General features: G+C 56.5%; 1 protein-coding gene across 3 annotated transcripts in view; it reads left to right on the top strand.

Moving 5' to 3' along the window:
* Window positions 1-16,255: 16,255 nt before the first annotated feature.
* Window positions 16,256-27,384, top strand: part of SRC (SRC proto-oncogene, non-receptor tyrosine kinase) — a 53,198-nt gene continuing 42,069 nt past the window's right edge. For 2 of the 3 annotated variants that reach the window (XM_087445290.1, XM_004430422.3), the window contains exon 1: window positions 16,257-16,441. The gene's annotated coding sequence lies outside the window, so the exon portion shown is untranslated. Of the gene's footprint in view, window positions 16,442-27,384 lie in introns of all 3 variants that reach the window. The other variant, XM_087445291.1, reaches the window with a different exon arrangement.

Genomic DNA, 27,384 nt, shown 5'->3' with positions numbered 1-27,384 from the left:
GGTGAATGAGATTTTGGAGCCAGACAGTTGTGTTTTGAATCTGGATCCCTGGAGATGTCGCTGTGTGGTGTGCAAAAGAATTCACGTCTCTGATTTTCAGAGTCCACCAGATGGAGATCATACAACAACCTTGCTGGGCTACTGTAAAAATTAGACATATTGTGTGTATATAAGGTCCCTGGAGCATAGTAGGTAGTTTATAAATGGTAGTAGTGAAAACGATCATTCAATCAGGGACAAATTTATCGTTAAAACGTTCTGACCTCAAGTCAGCCATGATCTTGGCTTCCTGGGAAGACAAGCACGTCCTCAGCCCCCAAGGTTAAGGGAGGGTTCCAGGGCTGGGCTCAGGCTTGCTTTTGTCTTTGCAGAGCTCTTTATATTTCTAGTGTATTTTGCCATCAGTGTTTCCCTTTCTCGTTTATTCAACAGTCCTTCAAGTCATGGAGATTGAAAGCTACATGGCAGCAAGGGGAGAGGAACTACCTTAAAAAACATTCTAAATAAGCACATGAAAGGACTTCATTAGTCATCAGGGAAATGCAAATGAAAACCACTGAGTGATCCCAGAATGACTAAAATCACCAAGGCTGACCACAGCAAATGTTGGGGAGGGTATGGAGTGGCTGGAGCTCTCATCCGCTGCTGGTGGGAGTGTGAAGTGGTACAACCACTTCAGAAGACTGTTTTGGAGTTTCTTTAATAAGCTCAGCGTACATCTTCCTTATGACCCAGCGTTCCACTCCTAGCTAGAATGTTCATAGTGGCTTTAATCTTGATAGGCAAAAACTGGAAATAGCCCAGATGCTCATCAACAGTAGAAGGGATAAACTGTAGTGTATTTATACGATGAAATAGCACACACTATAGAGAAACAATCTACTCTTACATACAATAATATGAATCAATCTCAAAACGATCATGTTGAGTGAAAAAAGACAAACATACCCACACGCACACAAATACCTATACACTGTCTGGTTCTATTCATACAGAGTTCTAAAACAGACAAAACTAACCCGGGGTGATAGGAATCAGATCAGTGGTTGTTCCTGGGAGAAGGATTGACTAGGAAGGGGCATGAGAAAACTTTCTGGGGCGATTGAAATGTTCTGTATCTTGATATGCAGATATTGATATCCATCAAAATTGCTTAAGATCGGAACATTTCACTATGTGTAAATTACATAAAAAATAGAGAAAAATTTATATAATAAAAAATTTTCCTACGGGCCAGGCACTAAGCTATGTGCTTTGTATACATTATGTCATTTAACGTCAGCAAATTCCATGAGATAGATGTTATTGTCTCTGCTTTACAGATGAGAAAACTGAGGCTCAGAAAGGTTAAGCAACTTGCCTGAGGACACACAGCTAGGAAAATGAGATTAGAACCCAGGCAGTATGACTCCAAAACTCATGCCTCAAGGGTCCCCTCTTCTCCCTCAACCCATTCTCTTCCCTAAGATTTTACAGATGGGGAAACTGAGTCTCAGAGAGGGCTGGAGACATGCTCAATGCCACTTAGCCCTTTGGAATCAGAATCGAACTAGAACCCAGATCTCCGGAGCTTTCTTCTTGTATCATACATCGTCATCTGGGCAAAGAAGTCAAGCTCACTCCTACTAGTGCCCAGCTAGGGGTTGGGAGCTGAAAGTACAATTTTTAAAGAGTTGAGTATAACATTCATGTTACAGAAGACTTCAAAATGAGAGACTGATCTTTCCTCTGTCTTTGTACTGCAAGAGTAGTTCCAGGAGGATTTTCTGTGAGTTGTGGAGGTTCACCATTCACTCTCCTGCAGTTAAACCATGCTGCCCCCAAGACCCCACCAGACTCGCTTGTTACCTCTCTCCATGTCTTCTTGGCTCGCCAGATGTCCGAACCCTCCAACACTTTCGGCAGGCTTCCCTCTGCTTAATTTAAGAGGAGCAAGTATGAGTTTCTCATCCTCCCCTTGATAGAGTTCTGATGGGGATTAATGTCAAGAAAAACAAAAGCAGCCAATCTAACTGGTTTTAACTCACATCCCATCAGTCAACATGAGAGTGGCTATTGTCAGGTTCAGCCCTCAAGTTGTTTAGAAAGCAGTGTTGTCTTCATGTTCTTAGAGAGCACCACCTTGTGTTTTGGGAGAATTGGGCTCCAGCCATGATAATTTCCTCCCCTAAAAGCTTGGCTCTCTGGGAGGAAAAATACCTATGTCCCAGCTCCTTCAGCTTCTGTCCGCTAAAGAGAAACTTCATCTTAACATTTCTTTGTCTCCTCTTTCAAAGTCGCAGAATGTATTCCACGGTCTGCCTTTTCTCTGGAACTGGCAAATGGTGCTGCGAATGAATCACCCTGCTTCTAGGGAATGTTCTGCTCCAAGAGCTCAAGCGGGGTACAACCAGATGATAAACAGCCTCTCGAATGATCTCTCCTCCCCCACCTCGGGGCCTGGGGCCTGTGAGTTCACAGAACTGGACGGCGGCTGAGCCTTCAGAGACTGCTGGGTCTAACCCCGTTTTGCAGATGAGGAAACCGAGGCTTCATCACTTAAGGAAGGGGAGCCGTGGAGCAGGGCCAAGGCCATCTGAGTATGACTCACCCCACTGACCGTGGGCCCGTAGATTGTGCCTTCGTTGCTCTAAGCTGCTGCTTCCTCCTCTGGAGAACGAGGGTGCGAAGCCTGATGCCCCTCCTGGTTTCCTCCCCTTCAGGGGCCCTCTGCATCTACACGGCTGCTGGGTGGAAATGCCGAACCTGAAACGTGGCAGTCTGTCTCCCAGGCGAGAGAGGGCTCAAGGCCTGTGGCCCTTCACAAGGCCCCAAGCGGTTCAGTTCAGCTGAGATCCGTTCAACAAACACACCCACACTTGGGTGGGTCCAGACCGCTCTGTCCAGACCCTCAGCCGGGTACTGGGGACACTAAGGTGGATCAGATGTGGCCCTGACCATCAGTCTGTGGAGCAGGTGGACACACAGACATAATTATACTATCTGTGACAAGCCTGGTGATATCATGCCTGAGGGGTTCTGGGAATGCAGGGGAGGGCCCTAACCCAGCCTGGAGGAGAGTCAGGGAAGCCCTCGGCGCAGGGGTGGGGGAGTTGGGGGGGAGGTGACAATGCCAGAAGATTAGCATCCGGGGCACTGATGAAAGGAGAGGATGACCAAGTGGCATGAGACCTTGGGCAAGCCCCTTCCCCACTCTGGGCCCAAGTATCCCCAGAATGCACTTGTGGGCAATGGCTGACTCAGCTGAGGCCTTGGTCTCCCCACTAGGGACTTCTGAGGTGGGAGAAGCGTTGATGCGAGTTTGTGAGCTTGGAGGGTGCCTGGTCCAGCGGCCAGGAGAGACTCTCCTTGTTCTGGCATTTGAGGCCTCCGCCCTCCTCATCTCCGACAGGCCCGCAGTCCTCAGGGAATGTTGTGGCGCCCTACAGCCCTCTCAGCTCTGACCAGGGCCCAGTCCGTGTGGAACACCCCGAGCTGAGAGAGGTGGGAGTGAGTCACTGTTCTCTCCCCTGACCCTGAGCCCGGTCCTCAGGCCACTGGAGAGTTGCTGCAGCGGGAGAGAGCTTTCAGCGCTAACAAAGACTCAGGCACCCTGCCGGCTGGAAGATAGCAACAAGGAAAGTATTATTCTGAAGTGTCCATCTCTTTGGCACATCGCTGGAGTCCCTGGGCCCAGATGGGCAGGGCAGCGTCCTGGGATCCTCAGTCCCTCTTAGCTGCCCCTGTCTCTCTCCTGCCCCTACCAGCCAGGCTTGGCTCCTGGAAAGTGTGAGACCACTTGCTCTTTCCACCTCCTCCTCCCACTCCCTTAGGACCTCCTGCGCTCCAGCTCCCGCCCCGCCACCCCTGCAGCCGCACTGCCTGTGAGCGGCTATAGCCGCTCTGTGTCTCAATCCCCTGGACACTGTCTTCTCTCCCGTGGCCTTCTGGCAACATCTGACCCAGGAGAACTCCCTTTTGGGAAGCCCAGACCCCCCTTTGGAGGCTTCTTCCTGCAGGCTTTGAGACGTGAGGGCTCCTTAGGGCTCTGCCTGGCTTTCTTCTCATTCTATACATAATAGCCTACTCTGAGCCTCAGTTTCCTCGTCAGTGAAATGGGCATAATAATAGTACCTTTTCCAAGGGGTGGAGGAAGGGATTCTTAAAGGAGTTAATACACACAAGGCACTTAGCGCCTGATGCAGAGTGTGTTCAATAAGTGTTGGCAAAAGTATTAATTTTTTCAACGTCTCCTTGGATACCTAATAGGTTTCTCCAGTATAATTTGGCCAAAACTGAACTCTTGACTTTTTCCCCTCAGCGGGCTCCTACCCAGGCTTCCCCATCTCAGTAAATGGCAACTCCATCCACTCAAACCCGAAGCCTGGGAATCAGCCTCAATTCCGCCCTCTCTGTCCGCCCACACTCCCCATCCAAGCGAGGACGGGGGTGCTCCCTCTAAATGCACCTGAATCACGCTCTTCTCGCCATCTTCCCTGCCAGGGCTGAGCCACTTTATCCCCTCCCAGAGGACTTCCCAGCCTCCCTGCTGGACTCTCTGCCTCCACCAGCCCCCCTAAGCCCCCTCCCTGCAGCTGCCAGAGGATCTTTCAGAAATGTACATCGGATCACGTGGCCCCCCCTTGCTTAACAGTCACAGAGGCCTCCAGGGCGTTCAGCAAGGCTCATGCCCCTCACCTCTGGTCGGGGGGGCTCCACCTCCCTCCCGGCTCTTCTCCCGCCCACTGCTCCGCTAGCTCTCACCTCTGGGCCTTGGACTGAACGCTCTTCCCCCAAACCTTTGTATGGCCACTGTTTTTCTTCCTCAAGCTGCAGCTAAAATTCAGCTCCTCTGAGAAGCCCTCCCTGACCTCCTGTCCTCAGTGCCCCCCCATCCTGTCCCCCACTTACTCCCATCCTAGCACTGTCACACATTCTGCGTTTCTGCATCAATGAGTCTGTCCTCCGGTTTATCAGCCACCTCTCACACGAACCTGTGAACTTCACGAGGGCAGGAGCTGTGTGTATTTTATCAGGGTGCACCCACCAGACAGCAAATGTTTCATCAACTCCCAAGGCCCCAACCGGATCTCCAGTCCTGGGCTCTGTGGCCTTAAGGAAGTTTCTCACCCTCTCTGGGCCATGAGTTTCTGGTGCCTGGCAGGTAGAGGGGCCTGGCTGGGAAGAGACAACTCCTCCTCGCCCTGGCCTAAGGTGTAGTGGGGAGGGGAGGCTGCGTAGGCTGGCCCTTTCACCTGCTGTTTACTTCTTGGGGTATGTTTCCTCCTGTTCACACAGAGAGCTCTCCACAAGTGTTTGCTGAGTTGCATGGAGTCATACGGCCCTGCCCCACGGGCCCTGGAAACACAAATGCCGGCACCTCCAGGAATGAGAAGCCCACAGGGGAGCTAGCTCAAGGCCCAGGGAGCTAATTTAACTATTGGATGATTAAATATGTGTAATTATTGGGAGGTGGCTGTGGTGGGAAGTTGGGCACAGACCACAAGTGGCAAGAGGCCTGGTTCAAATTCGAGTTGTGGGGAGGAGACTTCTGTCAGCTCTGGGCCTCCCCCAGATCCAGCCATTGGATGGGAGAGGTCTCGGCCAGGGACTGTGACCCCAAGGGGCTGAGGCCTGGGCCAGCAGGGGCTGGGATCCTTCCTGGCTCTTCCTGGGATCCCCACCCCCTGAGTCCCTCCCTGAGCTGGCAGGGGTGTGGGGAGAAGGTGAGACCAGACTCAGGGCGTGACCTGGGGCGGGGTGGCTGGCTCTGTTCCTGGTCGGGAAGCCTGAGCTAACGTGCTAGCCTCAGGCAGGGGCTGCGACGGGCCTGGCACTGCTCCAGAGGACCTGGGGAATCCAGGCCTGAGATTAGATTCCTGTCCTGACAAGCATGAGGCCTGTTCAGTGTCAAGCCCTGGTCTGGGTGGTGCTGGGGCACAAGGATGACCCAGGCCCGAACTACATCCCCTGGAGCTCTTGGCCTGTGGGCTGTGGGGGGTGGGAATGGATGGGTTAAAATGAGCATTCCCTGTGAGAAGCGCACACGGGGTCCACGAAGCTTTGGCCCAGGCTGGAGGGTCAGAGAATCAACAGGAGTTAAGGAGGGAGGACAGACAGGGAGAAGGACATCTTGAGAGGAGGGAGGCAGGAGCAAAGGCCCGGAGGTGAGACAGGGGCCCAGGTGGGGAGTGACCAGCACTTCAGCCCTGGGGGAAGATGCACATGGGACTGGAGAGGCTGGCAGGGCCCTCGGTGGCCTTCTGTGTGTGGGTTTGGCCTGAGGCCACCAGGGAGCCACTGAAGGACCAGAGTTGTCTTTTGGAAAGAGGAAGACAAGGGCTGTCAGAGGATGAATCGGGGAGGCGGAGACCGGAGGCCAGGAGACGGTGAGGAGGCAAGGATGGTGTCTGGATGAGCTGGGCCCCACTTGAGGATGGGGGAGGGGACAACGGGGGGGCAGTTGGGGTGGTAGAGGCAGTAGGTCTTGGGTGTGGGGGTGTAGGGGAGGCTGGGGATGCCCAGTTTCTGGCTGAAGTGCCTGAGAGGATAGAGCAGCAGGGGGCCAGTTTCAGGGAACAGAGGATGTGTTCTGCTTGGGATAAGTAGAATATTCGGGATACTGGGATGGAGGTTGAGGCGGGGCTATACTAGGGAAAGATCTGGAGGATGATGGTCAGATGGGTCCAGAGCTCTGGAGAGAGGCCAAGGCTGGGGAGGGGGATGGGGTGAAGCTGGGTGGGTGGTCCCTTCTCGGATCTTCTCCCTCTGGCTCTTTGGAGGCAGGGAGCAGGCTTGGTTAGCAAGTGTGAGGGAGTTAACAGCCCTGGGGACATCCTGCAGCCAAAGGGGGTCAGGAATGGGGGAGAAAGATTCCAGCCTCCTTCCTTAGGACAGATGGACTTGTCTGGGAGGCATGTTGTAAGTTATTTGAGGTCTCAGAGGAATGGGGCTCCTGTCACCTACTGCGGGCACCCGGATAACACTCCTTATATTGGCTTCTCTCCTTCCCTGCCTCTTCCTGTGCCCTCTCTGTGCCTTCTGGGATCACTTCCCAAGTGGGTACTTGTCTCAGGCTCTGCTTAGGGAAAACTCGACTAAGATAAAGTCTCGTCGAAGCCACGGGACTGTGGGCTCCTCCTGGGCTGGCACAGGCTGTGTCCTTGGCCCCAAACTCAGGCCCAGGGCTGAGGAGCCCTCTCCCGCTGGTTACCTGCCTATGCCCCACCCTGGGAGGGTTTGTGGACATAAACAGGGCGAGCCAAGGCCGAGAGGAAGGGGAAGAGCAGGTTCCCAAAACGTCACAGGGGAGAACTGGGCACTTCCCCTGGGAGTTTCTCTCTGCCTCATCAGGTGGGGCCAGAAGCAAGATGAGCTACAGGATCCCAGGCAGATGTACCTTGAGGGGCCGGCCCAGAGCAGGTGGGGAGAGGTCAAGTGCACGACCAGCTCACCCTTGAGGGCTTTGGCTCCCAGGAGCCCTGAGCTGTGGAGCTCTGGGACCAGGCCTCGCATTGGGTGTCCAGACCAATTGGGGAGCAAAGACCCACTGTCATCAGAGGGAGCTGTGACGGCACTTTTAAAATAATCTATACTACTTTCTATTGCCTCAGTAACATGAGCACATTTAAAAATAGAAAGAAAACTGGGCCGGCCCCATGGCTTAGTGGTTAAGTGCGCGTGCTCTGCTGCTGGCGGCCCGGGTTCGGATCCCGGGTGCGCACCGACGCACCGCTTCTCTGGCCATGCTGAGGCCACGTCCCACATACAGCAACTAGAAGGATGTGCAGCTATGACATACAACTGTCTACTGTGGCTTTGGGGGGAAAAATAAATAAAATAAAATAAAATAAAAGAGAAAAAATTAAAAATAGAAACAAAACTTTAAAGACAAGCACAAAAGAAAAAATTATTAAGCTCATCTGTGATCCCCCCATCCCTGGGACGAGTGCTAGAAACATGGCAGTGTTTATCCCTTTTATTTTTCCTATGCCCACTTTTTTTTTTTAACGGAAATGGGATTACGTTGTTAATACTATAACATTTTAATTTACTAATATAGCATGAACTCTTTCCATGGCAAAATGTATAGATCTACGTTGTTAATTCTAAGGCTGCCATAGTTGACCACTCTATTAATGGAATCTTAGGTTGGCTGCACCAGAAATAATAATAATAATAATAGTAAACAGTAATATCCATTTACTGAGCATCCCCCATATGCGTGTCATGCTAATCACTAGACAGCCATGTGAGGTGGGTACAGTTACCCCCGGTTTACAAATGAGAGAAGGGAGGGTGAGCGGGGTCCAATGACTTGCCCGAGGCCACACAGCTATCGAGGTACGATTCAAAGCCAGGTCTCCACAGTGCTCTTAACCATGGTGTTCTCCCCTTTTGCCCCCTGTATTTATTTCCACCCAGAAATTCTGATGAATTGAAGCCCTGTGTATGCATCTTACCAGTTCCACTGGGAGGGAAGCTTTATACTGGGGTCAGCAGGGTGAGGTGGGGGCAATCCTCACCACCCCTCCTGCCCATTCCCTTCAGCCTCCCTGGACATGTCATTGAACCTCTTCCCTCAGCAGCTATGGGAACAGCTCTGGCCAGAGAGGGGAAAGGACTTGCCCAAGGCCACACTGCTCAGAGGCTGCACCAGACTGGGGTCCTGGCTGCCGATTCCCCACCCAGGGCGTGGACAAAGCAGGCGGGATGCACAGGACATAGAGGTTAGAGGCCCAGGCTCCAAAGGACAGGGGCTGTGCCAGTCTTGGTCACTGCTACATCTGTCCCCAACCCCAGCACAGGGCCTGCCATGCAGGAGGTGTGAATGGATAGGCCAGGACGGGGAGAGGTCTCTGTGGAAGCTTCCAGGAGGGGCCTGGGGTAGGCCAAGGAGGGCGAGTGTGGTTTGGACAAGCAGAGAGAGAGGACACCGTGGCGGGTACTGCGTAGGGAGATGTGTGGAGGCGGGAAGGAGAGAGGCTATGAGGAGGGCGGGAACAGGACGATGAGAAGACCGACCAGACACAGGGTCTGGGAGTCTGAGTGGCCAGAGTAGACCCACGGAGGCTCCTGGCCCAGCCTTTGGGGCAACCCCCCAACCACCACAGAGCCCTGCCTGGGTAATTCCTGAACAGGAACAGAAGGAGGAAGTTGTATAAGCGACACTCAGCCGGTGAGTGGGAGGCAGGGCTTGGTTTCATTTCCAGACGAGTCTTGGAGTTCCTCGGCTCCAGCGCCCGCCCCACCCTTGCCCATCGCCTGCTGTCTCTGCCCTCAGCTCAGGCAATGGTGAACCCCGAAGCCCACGGAGGCCAGGAAGGAGGCATCAAGGCCAGGAAATGGGGAAGTCCCGTCTCGTGCAGATGCCCTGGGAGAGGGGCCTGACGCGTCTCCTTCTCTGCCAGGCCAGATCGTGAATTCTGGAAGCCAGGGCTGTAGCTTCCACATCCTCCCTGCCTGGCAAACTCCTTCCCATCCTTCAAGACCCAAGTGAATGTCCCTTGTCTGGGAAGCTCCCCAAGAAACCCCTACCAGGGCAAACTAACAGATAGCTCCTTCTCTGAGCTCCAGACTCAGGCTGCACTTAAAAATAAATAAAGAGAATCACTGTTCACTGAGCACTCAGTGCACCAGGAGCTGCGCTAGACGCCTCACAGCCCCAACACCTCCCTGGATCCTCTCAGCATCACCGAGAGTCATACCATCACCAGCTCCATCTCACCCGGCAGCACAGTGACGCGTAGCAGGGTCACATGGGTTGTAGATGGTGGGACTGGGTCTTCTGGACCCAGAAGCTCATGGCTCTCTGGCTCTCCTGCTCAGGGTGTTTCAGCATCTGTTTCCCCTACTGGCTTGAGAGCCCCCAGCGGGCAGGATCTGTGTCCTTGGACACCTGGCCCAGAGGAGGGGCTGACCCATGGACAAGCTTTTGAACCTCTCCACCTGCTTTTACCATGATGTGGACCTAGGCTGGTGCCTTGTATACAGTAGGCATTTAATAAATTCTTGTGATGTCAAGAAACTTTGATCCTGGTCCAGGCTGTCATAAACTTGCAGTAGGACCTTGGGCAAGTCACTTCCATTCTCCGGTCCTCAGTTTCCCCAGCTTTAGAAGGAAATGTTTAGAGACAGCTCTCTTGGCCTCCTGCCTGTCCTAAAATCTGTCCTTTGCTCCAGAACATAACACAGCATACACCCCACAACCAGTTTCCCCTGTTATCACCATCTTACATCAGTACGGTACATGTGTCAGAACTAATGAACCAATATGGTTATATTATTAACTTAAGTCCATACTTTATTCAGAGTTTCTTTGTTTCTTCCTGGATGTCCCTTTTCACATCCAGGATCCCATCCAGGAGGCCACAGTACATTTCCTCATGTCTCCTTAGGCTCCTCTTAGCTGTGACAGTTTCTCAGACTTTTCTTGTTGTTGACCTTGACAGTTCTGAGCAGCGCTGGTGAGCTATCCTGTAGAACATCTCTCTGCTGGAATTTGTCTGATGTTTTTCTCACGATGACACCGGGATGATGGGTTCTGGGGAGGAAGACCGCGCAGGTGAAGTGCCATTCTCATCACATCACGTCAAGGGGACGCATCATCACCAGGACTTACCACTGTTGACGTTGACCTTGGTCACCTGGCTGAGGCAGGGCTGTCAGGCCTCTCCACTTTGTGAAGTCACCCCGCCCCATGCCGTCCTCTTTGGAAGGAGGTCACTGTGGCAGCCCTCACCTAAGGAGCGGGTGGTTCTGCTCCCCTCCTGGAGGGTGGGTATAGTGTTAGCATTTTTTCTTCTTTAGTATCTACTTCTCAAAGTCCTCCCACAAAGCATTGCCACATTCCATCTTCCCGACAGGCCTGGGAAATGTGGGAGATGGAGACATTCTGGCAAGGCAGAAGCCGAGGCTCGGGGAGGGGTGGGGATAGGGGCCGGGTTGGGCTCCGTGGGTCTTGCTTTTCCCTTGGACGTGAAATATGTGAAGGCCACGGCTCACAGAGGGGCAGGGCAGGACAGAACCGCGGCGCCTGAGTGCCAGGCTCAGGAGGGGCTGAATTCTGCCCGGGTTTGGATTCGAGGTCCTGCCCCCCATCACTGTGTCATGTTGCCCACCTCGCCTCAGTTTCCGCATCTGTCCAATGGGGATAAAATAGCTCCCACCTCGTGCTGCTGTGAAGAATAAACTAGACGCCACACACAGAGCCTTCAGGACAGGGCACTGCCCAGGAAACCCCGCACGCGGTGGCTGTGAGCTGTTGCTGTGATGATTATTTTTACAGTTGTTCTTTGAAGCGCTCCTGTCGCAGCCTGTCTCCTCTCTGCTCAGTGGGTTTCCAGCCCCCTCTGATCCGAGGGGTCACAGCTCTGGCTGCAGATTTCCGCCCTGCCCTCTGCCCTCCTGCCAGGCCAGGCAGATCAAGGGCCCTGGCCTCTTTTATCTTTTCTCACAAACATTCTGAGACATGGCGGAAGGAGGCCTGGGCTGGAGGGGGGCTGGCTTTGCCTCTGTGTGAGCTTGGCGGAGTCTGTCTCTGGGCCTCTACTGTGGCCTGAGGGGAGTGACGTGATGAATGGCTGAGTTTCATGGCGCTCGGCCGTCACGTGAGCCTGGCGGGGCCGGGTGTCTCCCCTACTTTCATGCGGGCAGATCACATGCCTGTGACATCCCCTGTTTTGTCTCTAGATTCTGAAGTGGGCAGAGAAGCACTCAAGCCTCAGGCTTCCCATCTGTGAACTGGCTGTGCAATTCAGAAGGGGAGGCCTTGAGGATTTTGGCCGTGTGGGCCAGTACTCGCGCTTGACCCTGCCATTTGCAGGTCACACCTGGACTCCACCCGCTCGGGTGCCCACGGTCTCCATCCCTTCCCTGGAGGGCGGATGCTGGAGGAACCTGCCTCTGAAGGAAACATGCTCACCTGCTGCCAGCCCCTCCTGACTCTTGTGGGGCCAGGGAACGCACGTCTAGTGCCCTGTGTCTTCGGCCTCCGGGCCAGCTCGGCCTCGCTCCCTGGAACATAGGTACGTGCCCACACACACTCGCCAGTGTAAGCTGGGGCGCCGCCTCGGCTGGTCCTCGGCCGGGGCTGCCGTCAGTGCAGAGGCCTCCACACTGCTCCTCCCTGGCCCCACCTGTCTCCACCCAGTGACAGCACAGATCCCCAGGCCCTTTTCTGCTCACAACGCTCCGTGGCTCCCCACTGCCTCCAGGACAGAAGCCAAACCTGGCATTCAGGGATCTTCAGGGCTCACCCCAGCCACCCTTCCCACCTCATTCCCCCCACACCAGCCCGCCCATCATGCTGTGCTCCATTAGCACCGCACTGGTCCAAGTTCCAAACCCAGCAGTATTTTAGGCCTCTGTGTCTTTGGTCATGCTGTTCCCTCTGCCTGGAATACCCTCTCTGTCCCATTTTCACCTGCCAGCATCCCCGTAGGCTTCTACACTCTCCGTAGACGACCTCCTTCCTTCACCAGCCCCTTTCTCCAACACACATAGTGAATTAGGGCCCCTCCAGTCCCCGGTGCTGGCCCCATCACTCTGCCTAGCACACTGGTCACACTTCCCTGCTCCTCCAGGCTGCGAGCAATTCTAAGGCAGAGACCAGACCTGGTTTGTTCACTGCTGTCCCCCTAACCACCTAGCCCAGACCCTAGCACATAGTAGATGCTCAGTAAATACTGACTGACCCGAGAAAGGAAGAGTAAGGCTTAGCCAGGGGCTGTGGGGTAGACAGCATCCACGCAGAGGGACCAGCAAGTGCAGAGGCCTCTGGGCGGGAATGAGCTGCTGTGACGGAGGGACAGCAAGGATGCGGGCTTGACAAGGAGGGAAGGGGACCAGGGCCTGCAAGACAGGCCTGAGCAGCTGGCAAGGGCCAGATCGGGCTGATGCACTGAGGAACTGGACGTCTCTGTGTAAACTGTAAAGTGCAGTGCCACGGGAGGTGCCAAGCCCATTCCACAGCCTCAAGCTGGAGCCTGCCCCCTCTTCCACCTCATCCTGTAGCCCGAAGTCCAGATCATTCTGTGGCTTCGAATAGACAACTCACAGCAAACCATCTGGTGAATGACAGAGCTGGTCTGGAATTTCCCGCTGGGTGCCTGTGATGGGTCCAGCTCCTCCAAGGTGAGCTGGGCTCAGGGTGGGGTTAGCAAATAGGCCACCATCGAGCCAGAGCCACCAGGGCCCAGGGGTGCGGTGCGGGCAGTGCCTCTGATCCTAGTTCATGGGAAAGCTTTCACCTGTGGGTCTGCTGCCAGTCTTGAGGGGCCAGGCCTCACCCCACATGCTCCATCCTGCCCTTAGTTGTGGCTTTGACCCAGGTGGGGGGAAGGAGGGAAGAAGAGGTTTCTGGAGACAGACATCTGTGTACAACCAGTGCTCACCATCTCAGCAATGTTGACATCAATAACATCTGTCACCTGTGGGTGCTTTGGGTTGGGAAATTGTGCTTCTCGGTCTTCCAGGCCTGAGACAGGGCTGTGTATACCGTCGGTGGTCAATAAGTTGCTTCCATTAACGACGACGAATGATTTGCAGGCATTAAGCAATGAGTTGCTATTTTACTAACAAACAATGTTTTAAGCAAAATAATGCACAGAGTCACTTACTTACCCACCGGGCCAGACCAGCAACTCTCGCATCGACATCATCCTGGAGGTTGGTGGGGTTGTGGCCCCACTTTATTGATGAGTAAATTGAGGCTCAGAGAGGGCAGGGTCAATGAACGGAAGAGTTGGAACTTGAACTCTTGTATGTGGATTCCTAATCAGTGTGTTCTCCCCAGCCGACTGGGCAGTGTCTGCTCTGTGCTGGGCACGGGCCAGGCCACAGTCCCTGCCCTAAGGGTGGGGACTGACACACCCTGAAGGGACTTGGGGTGTGCCTCATCAGGAGTTTGTCAGGAAGCATGTCCTGGAGGTGGTGGAATTTACTGAGGAACCTGATGGCCACAGAAGGTTGGGAAGCTAGAGATACGGTGGGAGTTACAGCCTGAGCAATGGCCCAGAGGGGTGGCTGAAAATAACAAACGTTCCCAACCATCGTGCTGGCCACGTCTCCCTGAAGTGCTCACTGAGAACCTCAGCGGCTAAGCCAAGCCCTCGAAGCCAGTGGTGGCTCCAGGTGGAAGGCTGCACCTTCCAGAGCCAAGACTTGTCCCCGTCGTCCCTGCTCCTCCAAGAGAATGTGTAGGGTACAGATAGTGAGGCCCACACGTGCTGAGCTGGCAGCACCTCATTGCATCCTCATGGGAGCCCTCTGACGGAAGTGCTGTCTTTAGCCCATTTTGCAGGTTGGCAGGCCGAGGCTCAGAGAAATGGCATGCTCAAGGTCACATATCCATGAAGTGGCAGAGATGGGACTTAACCCAGGTCTGTGGGTCCAAAGTCTGTGCTTTTAAGCTCTTTGTCATCCCAGCTCTAGACGTGGCCCAGAACTTTCAGTTGAACTCCTGGGGATGAATCTGGTGATGTGCTGGTAAATATTTAAAAGCCTGCTCTTTGGAAGGAAAAAAAGCCTTGATTTGTAGTGTTTGCTGATTTCCAAGGTGTAAATACTCCTACAGTGGCTGATGTCAAGTTATCAAAGTGACATCATTGATCCGAGAGTTGAGGAGAGATGAACACAGTCTGCTCTTGCAAGTGGTAACAGCCAGCCCCAGCACACCCCTGGGTGAGCAGCCCACCCGGCCCGGTGTGGCCAGGAAAGGCCTTCAGACATGTCTGAGGAGTGAGTGAGGGCTGAGAAATCCGCTCCTCCAGCCTGGGAAGCCATGGTTAATCTTTAAGCCAGCCTTGCCAACAAGTGCAGCCATTTCCCCGGCCCAGGCTGGCTTCTGGTGCTGGCTCTGCCGCTGACTTGCTGTGGGGCTTCAAGCTGCCCCTTCTCCCTCCGGCTCAGTTTACCAACCTTAAGAGCTACCATTTGTTGGGCACAACCTCAGCCACCCTCACACTTGTCGGGTTTAACCTTCCCAGGAGTCCTCTGTGGCTTGTTCACTCTGTTTCATAGGCAAGGGGACTGGGCTGGGGAAATTGATGGACTCGTACGAGGTGCAGCAGGGGGGCAGCTGGCCTAGATTAGAACCAGATCAGTCCGGCTCAAGGCCGTGCTCACTCCTGGACTCCTGCACGCTGTATTGTACCCTGAGCCTTTGCCTCCCACATTCTAGGGTTCCCCTCCCAGCTCCTCTCAGGAGGAGAAGCCCAGCCTTGTGCCATTTGGCCTGGTTGTGCCTCAGTTTCCCATCTGTGAAATGGAAGAATTTCAGAGAAGGAAAGTGGAGGCAGGTGGTGGTATTTAAAGCTGGATTCAGGCCCACCTTCCCCTGTGCCATAATTCCAGGAGGACAGGTGAAAAGCCAAGGATGGGGTGCCCGCCCCCAACAGGGCAGCCCCGGAGCCTGGGCCTGGAGGTGGTGGAGTAAGGTGGGGTCAGACAGTGGTGGAGGAGGCTTTGTGGCCTACAGCAGCGTTTCCTCCAGGTCGTCCCCTTTCTCTGCTATACTCCCTCGCCCCCGCGTCCAGATGTGCTTCGCCTCTTTATTTATATACTTGGAAGTGTAATTGTCACCGAATACCTGCTGCAGTCCCCTCTGAGGCGAGAATATCCATGACTTCTAATGGGCGGCCTTAGTTATGTGTTTTATACACATTGAAATGAACACATATCTTATTAAAATAAATATTGCTCCTCTCCACACGGTCCCTCCCGCCCCAGTCCCCACTTTGGGAAACTCAGGTCAAGGCCAGAGTCCAAAGCCTGTTTCTTGTAGGTAACCCCTTTCTCTGTGCCTCAGTTTCCCAATCTGTAAAATGGAGATAACCATCTGGCCAGCCCAGCTGCTTGTTTGGAATAGATCTTAAAAGTCGACCTGAGCCACTTAGCATGGCGCCTGGCAAGGAGTGAGCGCTCCATTAGTGCTGGTATTATTATTATTATTACTACTAATTGCAGGAGAGGTGGATTTGGGGTAGATAGGGTAGGTGGGTTGGGGGGAGTTAGGAAGGGCATTTTGGTTTGAGGGCGGATGGGGGGTCCGCAGGGTGGGGTGCTCTCACGGGGCGGGGTTTCTGTGCCCCAAGCCTCCGCACCCCATCCCCCGCCCCGCCCGGACGCTGGCTCGAGTGTGGGGGGGGCCCGCACACCGGTCTCCTCGCGGTCACCGGCGGGGAATTCGTCCCCGCGCGCTTCCTCCTTCCTCCTCCTCCCGGAGGCCTGCCGTGCCCCTCCTCCCGGCGCGCGCGCTCTCCCTCCCTCCTCTTCCCCTCCCCGGGCCGCCGCCTCCTCCTCCTCCTCCCTTTCTCTCTCGATCTGTCTCTCCCGGCCCGGAATCCATTCCGGCCTGGGAGCCGGAGCGGCCAGGCCGCCGTCTGCCAGACCCCCTGGCCGTCCGGCGGGCCGCCCTCCCGTGCGTCTGTCTGCCGGTGCGCCCGCCCGCCCGTCGGCCCAGGTGAGCGCCCCCCGCCCCTCCGCGGGCGCCGAGTCCCCGCCGGCCTGGGGGAGCCCCCGCGCGGGCCCCCCCCCGGCCTCGGATCGCCGGGCCGCGGGGGCTCCGTGCACCCTCCGACCCGCACCCCCGGCCGAGCCGCGAGCCCGGAGCGCTGGGCGGGCGCACGGGGACGTGCCCGGCGCGGCCTTTTGTTGTGATGCCGCGGGAGGAGGGGGCTGGGCGGGGGCGCAGGGGTCTGTCGGCGCGGGGACCCCCTCCGGCTCACCCTCCCGCTGCGAGCCCCCTGAGAAGCAGCGAGCCGGGCCCGAGCCCCCGGCCAGCACTAGGCCAAATCTGATATCTGAGCCGGTCGGCGCCGCCTCTGGCCGCGGCTGCGCGGCCTGGCGCCCCCGGCCCGGCATGGGAGGTGGAGGGGGGCCGACAGGGTGGGCCTGGGGGTACCTGGCTGGGGGCGCCCGGCCAGGCACCAGGCCCACCCTGTCCTCGTGGGGCTTCGACTAGGGCCTGGTGCCGCCGGCCTGGAAGGGACTGGGCCAGGCGCTGCATGGTCCCCGCTGCCTACAGCCCCCAGCCTCGCTTCTGGGCAGACCCAGCCGCCTGCCTGCTCAGAAGTTGGCAAAAGTTTTGGGCCCTCACCACCAAGACCGGTCCATCTGCCTGCCTGGGCTGGGGTTGCAGTGGGTTTGAATCTCAACAGGACCACCACTTGCCGTGCTGTGTGTCCTCGGACAACTGCCTGCTCTCTCTGAGCTGGAGGTTCTCATCAGTGGCAGGTGGGCCTGGCTGGGATTACTGGGCTGGTGGAAGGATGGGCATGAAGAGAAAGGGCTCACCTGTGGGGTACCAGTTCAGCCTCTGGGGTCTCCAGGCTGACTTAAGAGTGGACAGACCATGTGTGTGTGGGCCTGGGTGAGAGCCTCAGGGACTCTGTACAATGGGGGCAGTGGTCCCTGTGTCCCCTGGGGGGAGGCCAGGCCCAGCCACAGTGCAGTTGAGGTCAGACTTGGTTTCAGTGGGCCAGGCTGGCTGTGTAGCTGACCCTCTTCTCAGCCCTCTGGCTGGGGAGACAGGACACCTAGGCTTCTCGTCTCACTGGGCGACCTGGGCCAAGGGACTGCCCTCTGAGTCTGCATATGTGGAATGGGAATCCTCAGGGGAGGAATCTGTGTGTTTTGGCTTGGTATGTAGTAGGTGCTCAATAAATGAGCGCTTCCCTGGATGAATTGCCTGAACGGGTGGAGGCGAGGTTGCTGGCCTAGTGGGGCTCATCTCCATGAGAGGGTGGATTTGTGCCTGAAAAGCCGCCTCTTGAGAAAGAATAACCCCTTGAGAAAGAGACCACGCTGGCACAGGCCTGCCACCCAGCAGCTGTGTGAGCTCAGGCAGCTCACTGTTCCCTCTGGCCTTCCTTTCGTTAAGTGTAAAATGGGCCCGTGGTAATGACAGCTGCTGACCTCTACTGAGCGCCTCCTCTGAGGTAGGGGCTCTTGTTTATCCTCATTTTGCTGATGGAGAAACTGAGGCACAGAGAGGTGAAGTGACTGCCCCAAGGCCACACAGTTTGAAGCTGGAATCAGAACCTGGACCTTGGAGCCCCCCGTCTGGCTGCCCTCGACCCCTTCCAGGGGTGATGGAGGAGCAGGCGTTTCTCAGGACAGGACCAGGCACACGGCAGTGTCGGAAAAGACTACCCCGATGAGTGATCGCGTGGAGCCACGAGGCCCATTTGGTGAGATGGTGATGTGGTCTTTCCACCCAAGGAAGTGATTTACAGTGTGTCACCTCTCTCAGCTGACTGCTTGCCCAGGCCCTCCTGTGTGGCCCCTGGGCCTTTGCTCCTGAAGGTGTCCCTGCCGGAGTGTCCTCTCATGTAGGAGCTGCTTATCTGCTCTTGTTCTTTAAGATTTAGTTTAAGGCCCACCTCTTCCAGGAAGGCCCCCCAGCTCTCTCCTCCTCTCCCCTAGCCTCTTCCTGGAGCATGAATTATCCCCAGCTCACAGCCAGTTTCTGCTTTTGCTTCTTCCCTGATGGTGACCTGGGGGGCCAGGGGTTGTCTGGCTCCTCCAAGCCCCAGGATCCAGGGAGGAGATGGCTCAGTGACATGCCGACAGACCCCCCAACCCCCTGGTCCTCAATTGACCCCATTTCCCCAAACCTGCCTAAATACAAGCCTCCGTGACCTTGTATTGAGCACTTACTGTGTCCTAGGAGCTTTGAACTCAGGCCAGCAGTGTGGTGATGGGGTGAGCAGTGGGAGCTGTGGGGAGGCATCCGGAGGCTTCCAGGAGGTGGTGCTGAGGGGGGGCAGCAGTTTGCTCAACAAAGGAGGGACGAGAGTGCTCTCTCTTCCCTTCTGTTCAGACACTTCCCTGGGGTTGTGGGGAGTGGTCAGCCTGGGTGGGTCCTTGCAGAGGAATGGTGAACGTCCCTGGCCTTCCAGAAATTTGAGTCTAGAGGGTGAGCCAAGTAGCAAACAAGTTGCCAAATAAATGAATATATAATCACAGATGTGATAAGGGCTCAGAGGGAGAGGCGTGGGGTGCAGAGGAATCTTGAAGGAAGCACGTGGGAGTTGGCCAGGCATGGAGCTAGGGGCAGGGCTTACCAGGCAGAGGGGATGGCATGTGCAAAGGCCCTGAGGTGGGGAGTGTGTGCTGTTGTGGAGGAACAATGGGAAAGCCTGTGAATCTGGAGCACAGAGAATTAGGGGGAGGGGGTGACAGGTGAAATGAGGGGTGTTCACAGCAGGGCTGGACCCTGTGGGCTGTGTGGGCCTTGGGGAGGAGTTTGGCCTTCATCTTCACACAAGGGGCTGATTAGTGTCTGCTCTGTGAACAGCCCCATGCTGGAGGCTTGAGTACAGAGCTGTCCAACACATCTGGTGGAAATAGATCTGTGGGCTGGACTCCAAGTATTCTGCAGGGGCCTAGATCAGGTGTCAAGAGGAAGGGCATTTAAGGCTGGGCTTTGAAAGTAGAATAGGAGTTCACTGGCAGGAAGGCAGGAGAGGGTGAGAGCCCGGGGTTGGGGAAGTGCAATGCAGGGTGGCTGGAGGCTGGGAGTGAGGTGGGGAGTGGTGGGGGCGGGGGGAGGCGGTCAGCTGGAGACCAAAGTACCGTCAGGGCTCACGAGTCAGACAGGTCTAGGTTCACGTTCTGACCGTCTCCACTTGTGTGTCTTTGGGTCATTCCCTGTATCTTTCTGAGACTTAGTTTCCTTGTCTTGAAAATGGGGACGATATTTCCCTGTCAGGTGAGGGCTGAAGCAGGGCTGTATGCCCAGTGCCTGGCACCAGTAGGTCCTCAGGAAATGGGGCCTGCCTTGTGTGGTGCTGCACTGGGCAGGTCGGTCGGCCCCATGGGTCTGGCCTCACCAGCTGTGTGGTGAAGGCTTTGAGTGGGTGATCTCACTGAGCCTGAAGGGGCTGCTCTGGGCAGGACTGGCCTAGGAAAGGATGCTGGCAGCAAGGCGTCCACGTGCTGGGCGATGTGAGTCCTGCTCTGCCCTCTCTGTGCGAGGAGGCTGCACTGGGGAGAGCCCTGTGGTCTAGCTTAGCCCAGCTTTTGGAAGCCTGCCTTAGGTGAGATTGGTCCATTTTCCAGATGTGAACACTAAGACCCAGAGAGGAGAAGCCACTTGCCTAGGGTCTCCTGGTTGCTGAGTGACAAGGTGAACCTAGGCTGGAGGGCTCTGCAGGGCTCGTGTCCCTGCAGGCCTTAGAGCCCCTTCAAAGGGCCTCCCCCCTGCTCTGGGCCTCTTGCCGGAGCCTCATTCCTGCCTCGGTCATGTGGCCCCCGCGCCTCTATCTTCCATTGGGTTCCCGCAGCCCTTTACTTCCCCTCCACTGCTCCTACCCCCTTATCTCCATGGTGAACTGCTCAGGTTTCCACTTGAGCCCCTGGGGGAGCACTTCCCCTGGGGCGCCTCAGTTTCCTCATCTATGAAGTGGGATAATATGAGTCACGACTCCCAGGATGTCCCGAGAGTACTGAAGTACAGCGTTTAGCGCACGTTAACTCGATAAATAGGGCGGGCAAGGACCGGACATGGACTTGAGTCCTTCCTTCTCTGGCGGCTGACACCCCCTTCCTGTGACTCGGTTTCTGAAGCTGTCAAATGGGCATAGGACTTGCACCTCGTAGGGCCAAGGGGAGGATGGGGTGAAGCTGTTCCTCAGGCCCTCATGCTGGCTGGCTCTGTGTCCCTGTTTCTGGGGAAGGTGCCCCAATAGACGGCTCCCCTGTGTTCAAGGTCCCGTTGCCAGCTGTGTGTCCAAAGGCAGAGCACTAAGCCCCTCTGAACCTGAGCCTCTGCATACCTCATTGTGAGGATAAAATCAGCTGATGTCTCTCAGCAGCTTGAATCTACCGGATGCTCAGGAAATGTTACCTCTTTCTCCCTTCCCCTCCCTCGTGGGGGCTCAGACATTACCCGGTCTAGGGATGGCCCAGGGCTCATATCCCCCAGACCTGGATTGCTGTGTTGAGACACTCTGAGGCCCAGTCTTGGCTTCATGGGAAAGAGTGATGTGATAGACTAGTAATGTCTGCCACGGGCAGAGGATTAGGGAGTGTTGTATGAGGGCTGTGAGTTTGTCATTCCTGATGTATTCTGACCTGCTGTTTTCACACATGGGAGACTGAGGCCAGAAAGACCCAGGGCATATTATCTAAGCTGGGCGAGAAATGCACATTGCTTGTCTTTTGATCCAGGGCTCTCCCCACCCAGCCAGCCTGCCCTTCCCACAGGACAGCCAGGTGGGGTAGATGACTGGGGAATATCCCAGTGCTGGAAGCCGGAACCCCCATTTCCCCTGTCCTTGCTGTGAGACTTGAGCACATAACGTTCCCCCCAACATGGACCCCAGTCCCTCTCCTCCCCTTGGAACTACCCAGAGAAGTTCTACAATGAAGTGAAGCCAGAGGGGAGGAGAAGCTGGATGATCTGGGCCACTGTCTTCCTGCTTTGGTCCTCAGTTTCCTGGTCTGTACGGTGAGGGCTCTTCCCTCCCAGAGGCTCTGTGACAGGAATCCTGGCTGGGAAGTCTTCCGGGGGCGGGCCAGCTGAGTCCTCTCTGATGCCCGTGTGGGGTGGAGATGCTGTTGAGAGACTGTGGGAATGGGTCCTTTGGGTCCTCAGACCCGCTGGGCTGCGAGGCCAGGACGGGCAGACGCCAGTGCTGGGGAGGGAAGCTCGGCCTCCCCCGTCAAGGTCTGATTATCTTCTCTTGGGCTGCTTTGTCCAAATCTGCGGCCTTGACTTTTACTCTGATGTCGATGTCCTCACGGTGCGCCCTCCCCAGCCAGGTCATAGCAGGGTGACCCATTCCATCCCTTGCGCCATCATGGGTGGGCAGAACTTTTGTTTTATGACGTAGAAGAGGAACTGAGGCTCAGAGAGGCCGAGGGCTGGGGCACGGTCACCCAGCACCGTGAAGTGTGAGCCCAGCCTTCTGGCTTCTGGGTGATTTGTGGCGTCTGACTCCCACCGCGTGTGCACCAGCTGGGCTGAAGTCTTTCCCCAGGTTTAGGGTGGCGTGTTGCTGGGGCATGTGATCCTGACTCTCTGGCTTCCAGCTCTGACTGAGGGATCTCCACTTGGATCTGGGGTCCTGGGATCGTGCAGGGAACCTCCAGCTCCCAGGATTGGCATATCGGGGTGCTCAATGGATGGTCATGGCATAAGGGGAGTGGAAATAGCAAGGCCTTGGGAGCCACTTGGTTCTGGGTTTGAATCCTGGCTCTGGCACTTGTTTGCTGTGTCTGTGGGAAAATGATTGCTCTGAGCCTTAGTTTCCCCAGTTGTGGAATGGAGATGACAGTGCCGGGACCAGCTGTGACAGGGTGATGTGAGGATCAGATGGACTAACGTGTGTCTGCTCTGGTGCAGGGCCTGCACGCAGTACGTGCTTTGTGTTTCTGAGTGCCTGTGATTGGGAAGGGGATTCCCTGACGAGGCGGGAATTCTGACCTCAGCAGCCCAATTGACGTGGGAATCCCCGGGGCTGGGACTGGACACCTGTGTCCGTGGCGGGCTTGTCCTGTGGGGCGGGGCTGGAGGGAAGGTTAACTAGAGACAGACAAGTTTGGTGACCGGATTGATTGGAAGCCACCAGCTCCATCCAGCCTCCCCGAGCCCAGCTCCCGCCTCAGCCCTCGCCCGCCTATGACCTGTCAAGTCCTCCCAGTGCCCTGGCATTCAAGGCCCCCTCGCTGAACGCGTCCATCTCTCCAAGGTGGCCACCGATTTAGCGCTGGGTGCTTGGCGTCTTTGCCTGCCTGGGCTGAGAGGCAGGAGCTGTACGGCCTTCGGGTTTTTTGAGAGGCAGCCGAGGCTCAGAGAGAGGCCGGGATGGGCCCAGGGACTCCTGGAGGTGTGTTGGTCCAGGCCAGAGCTCTTCCCTCTGCCCACCCAGTCAGTCCCCGCATTTCCCTCTCACTCAGATTATCCTGTAGCCTTTCTGAACCGTCGGCTGCCTTCCTGCTGCCCTGGGTTGTCCAGCCCCCATGCCTTTGCCTCCGCAGTCCCACTGCCTAGCATGCCCTCCTTCTTGATACCCTTCTAGGGGCCAAGACGCCTCAGCCTCTGGAAAGCGTTTACTGCCCACCCTCTCTGCCCCAACCTGAGTCCATACTTCCTCCCCTGCACCCCCCTGGCTCCTTCTCTGCCCTCCCTCATGGCTCTGACACATCCTGCCTTAGATGGCAAGTCATAGGATTCTTGTTGCCTCTAAGGGAGTGCAGTGGTAATCATCACTCCCAAGGGCACCGCACTTTACAGTTTACAAAGCGCTTTCCATGGTCGCCTCTGAGCATCCCTAAGCAGGGCTGGGAGGGAGACAGAACCGTCATAATAATCTTCATCTGGCAGATGAGGAAACTGAGGCCTCAGGTCAGAGTCGTGCCAGGTGCTCTCAGTGCTTGGGTCCCCGTGAGACCCCAGTCTCCCCAGGCGGGATCCCCTCTCTCAGAGTCCCATGAAAGCCTCGACTTATTGTCAAAGGGGCGATCTGGAGGTTCAGAGAGCTGAAGTGACTTGCCTGAGGTCACACAGCCTGGAAGGCTGGCAGACTTGGAGGGTTCCTTCTAGGGATTAGAGAAGAGACAGGTTGCACCCACCTTCCCATCCCTTCTGGGTGGAGAATCAGACACAACTAAGGTCCTGAAGGAGCAATGAGTGGCAGCGGACCGGCCCTCGGGATTCGTCAGTCGTCATCCGTTCCTTGAGCGCGCAGTGGAGTGCTTGCTCAGTGCCCGATCCTCCCAGCATCCCCGTGAGGCGGCACTTCTGGCTCCATTTCACCAAAGGGGAAACTGAGGCTCAGAGAAGCAAAGGGACTTGTCCAGTTTCACCCAGTGAGTGGATTTGGACCCAGAGCCTCCTGAACACCGCAGGCCTGCCCCGCCTTGTCCAGGCTGAGTCCTTCTCTGCCTCCCGTCTGATCCCTGACCCTCCTCCAGCCCCTCCCAGCCTTCTCAGGGCAGCGTGGAGGCCAGGAGACTCCTCTTGGGGGCCACCCCAACCCCCAACGCCAGGGGCTTTTCCTCTGACTGCTGTCACCCACCAGCTTTGTGACTTTGGTGAGTCAGTTCACCTTTCTGTGCCTCAGTTTCCCCATCTGCAAAGTGGGCCTAATGGCAGTATCCACATAGCGGGCTTGTCCTAAGGATCAAGTGAGGCATTGTGCACCACTCTGTCAGTGATGCCGGCACATAGTAGGCGCTCAGTAAATGTTTGCTGTGATTTTATTCTAACTTGCATCAGCCTGAAGAGGAAAGGAATGACAACCTTATTCTTCAGATAGGAAAACTGAGACTCAGAGAAAGGAAACAGCATCCACCAGGCCACAGGGGCATGTCACAACTAGAGGTTCCTGGTGCACATCCCACTTTGCAGATGGGGAAACTGTCCCCTTCAAGGACTCATTTTCTCGTCTGTGCAGGGGGTCTGTGCATATTGTGAGGGAGACGGCTCCATCGCGTTGTACCAGTGTGGTTCCTCAGTCAGCAGACACCCTAGGGTGGGGGTCTGGGGGAGGTAGGGGCTCCTGTTCTGCCTGGGTGGGTGGGACCATACCCTGCGGACTTTTTCCCGGAGTTATGCCAAGTCCCCACAGCTGGGCCTGGTTAGGAGGCTGACCCAGGCCCCGCCAGGCCCTCTGGGTGCCCTGTGGCTGCTGGCACCCCGGACCCACCACATCACCTGGTCCACCTGCCTCCTTTGCTGTGTGCCCTGGGCAAGTGGCTTCTCTTTTTGAGCCTCAGTTTCCTCATCTGTGAGATGGGAGCAGGAGTCTTTTCCTCATGGGGCTATTGGGAAGACTTGATAAACTCCTTCCCCCAAATGCCTACCCATGCCAGATTTATAGAAGTGTCTGGTCAATGGTCATGGTTATGAGGATGGGCAGGGTTCTGACTGGTGGGAAGGGAGAGCAGCATTCCAGGCAGAGGACCCCGTGAGCAAAGGCTGGGAGGTGGGAGCACCCCGTAGCTGGGGGGGTAAGTGGAAGGGGACCCTGCACCTCCCAGGATTTGGACGGACCCTGGGGGAGTGGGCAGGGTGTCAGCGCCAGTGCCATGATGTTGACCTCCCTGTCCTCCAGACTTTAGATTTCCTTTCGAAGCCGTGGGAGCGGCCACCTGCCCTCCCCACCCCCACCCCTGCCAGGTGTTCCCGAAGGCCCTGGAACCAGATGAGCCACAGTTCTATTTGGGGACAATTCTGCTGTTCCCGTTTCTCTCCTGTGCCCTAGTTTTAGAAACGACGTGGGTTTGGTTACCAGTTGGCCATTTGCAGAAAGTCCCCCCGCCCATACCTTAGATCTGTGGGCAGCGCGGGTGAAACAGGACTCAGCACTGCCGCTAGGAGCTGCTCCTGGCCTCTGCCCCGGGGGTCTCTGGGCAGAGAGCTGGCAGCTGGACTCTCCATTACCTGCTGGTGATGTCGGGGCCTTGTGCTGGGGACCCCAAAGATGCACTCTGGGAGCAGCCTGCACCCTGGGGGAGCCAGACACAGATGCTGATCATTGCTGTACCCCGGGGTGGGCGCCATATGAGCTGTGGCAGCCCATTACAGTGCCGGAGGGCTTCCCAGAGGAGGTGATGCCTGGCCTGAGTCTTAAAGGGTGACAGGTGCTCACGAGGGAAGAAGGGTGAGGGCATGCCAGGAGGAAGGGACAGCACAGCAAAAATGAAGGCGGGAAATAGCCTGGTGTGTGTAGGCATAGCCTGGGAGGTGGCGAGCAGCAGGCCATGTGCAAGGCAGTTGGAAGGGGACTAGATTGATCAGGCAAGGCCTCAAACCCTCACCATGGTGCTCAGCCTTTGGCTTGGGGCTGCCGGGAGCAGGGCAGGCCTCCAGCTGAAGATGTGACGAAGAGAAGGATCACATGGGGCTCAGGTGCTCAGTTACTGTTGCTAAGTGAAGGCAGCCCACAGAGGTTGGGGTTCGCGATGAAGATCAAGGACCCCTACCTGGGGCAGAAGGTAGGAGCTGGTCTGGGACCTTGGAGGGAGTGGGTCAGGGAAGACTTCCTGGAGGAAGTGGTATGTCTGACATGCCTGGAAGGTTGGAATGGTTTTCTAGGGGAGGGGGAGGTGTGGTGTGAGCAGCTCTTCTTGTTGGAGCTCGGAGGGCCGGTAGAGTTTTGACCTGGGAGTGGCGGCACCCATCAGTGGCAGCCCTGAGTGCGTGCTCAGGGAGTCTCCGTGCTGTCCCCGGGCAGTGAGGAGAGACCACAGGGCAGGACTGTGGGTGGTGCCTGGCTCCGGGTAGGTGCCCCTTGGCAGTGTGGCTTTGGGGAGGTGGCCCTGGTGGCTGCACTGAGAGCAGATGGGCCTGGAGAGAAGGTGGGTGCCGGCCAGGCAAATGGCAGGTCTGGGATGGATGGGAATGGCGGGTGAGCGGGGGGCCTTTGCCCCCTGGTCTGCCTGCCGTACATCCTTTCCCTGCAGATGCCCGCCTGAAAGGAAGTGGTGGAGACGTGTTGGGGCCTGGCTGGCAGATTCCCAAGGCACCTGGGGCATGGGCTGGGCGTGGGGCAGGGGCCCTGGGTTTGGGGCCGGCCTCCTTCCCTTGTTGGGTGAACCTCGCGAGGGCGAAGGTCTTGCCGCTGGGGGGAGGGGCCAGGCAGGGTTGCCCACTTGTGCCTCCAGAAAGTCCTCTCCACCCTCTTGAACCCAGAGGGTCCATTCTCCAGACAGGGTGAGTTGAGAGCATGGCTGAAGACTCTCATGCCGATGGGCCTGGGTTTGAATCCCAGCTTTGTTCTTTGCAGGCTGGGAGACCTTGGCCGAGAAACTTTGCCTTTCTGAGCCTGTTTCCCCATTTGCAAAATTGGGGTCACCCTAGGCCCTCCTCCTGGGGCTCCTGGGGAGGATTAATGAGATTTTAGAGGCTGTGCCCCACTCTGAACCAGCCCTGGGATCTGGCTCTCGAGCTCTTGGCCCAGCTGACCCGGGTGCTGGGACCTGCTGGGCGGCTGAGGGGCGGCTTCCGATCGGCCCCAGGCTCTCAGCACCGAGGACAAAGCCCCTTTGTGGTGGGACAGATGGAGCCTGGGAGCCCCCTCTGTTCGGGGACCAGAGCCTGCCCCTCCTCCTCCCCCAGATCCCCTGGGGTAAGGAGCTTCCTCAGACCGGGAGGATAGGAAATGAAAGTCAAGTTGTGCGGGAGGAGAGGCTGGGCTGCCTGCAGCTGCTCAGGCCAGAGCCTGGCTGGTGAGCTCGGGTGGACCCTTCCCTTCTCTCGGCCACCTTCTCAGGGCCCCAGGCATCCCTGGCAAGTCCCAAGCCCACTGTGTGTGTCCTGATCACTTATCTATCAATCCCTTCCTCCCTCCCTCCCTCCCTCCATCCATCCATCCACCTATCCATCCATCCCTCCATCCTTCCCTCCATCCATCCCTCCACCTATCCATCCGTCTATCCATCCGTCTATCCATC

The sequence above is a fragment of the Ceratotherium simum genome, chromosome 21, assembly GCF_057802395.1.
Source record: "Ceratotherium simum simum isolate JZ-2026a chromosome 21, ASM5780239v1, whole genome shotgun sequence".
Taxonomy (NCBI): Eukaryota; Metazoa; Chordata; class Mammalia; order Perissodactyla; family Rhinocerotidae; genus Ceratotherium; species Ceratotherium simum.
The sequence above is the reverse complement of the archived record's forward strand: the minus strand, read 5'-3'. Positions and strand labels throughout refer to the sequence as shown.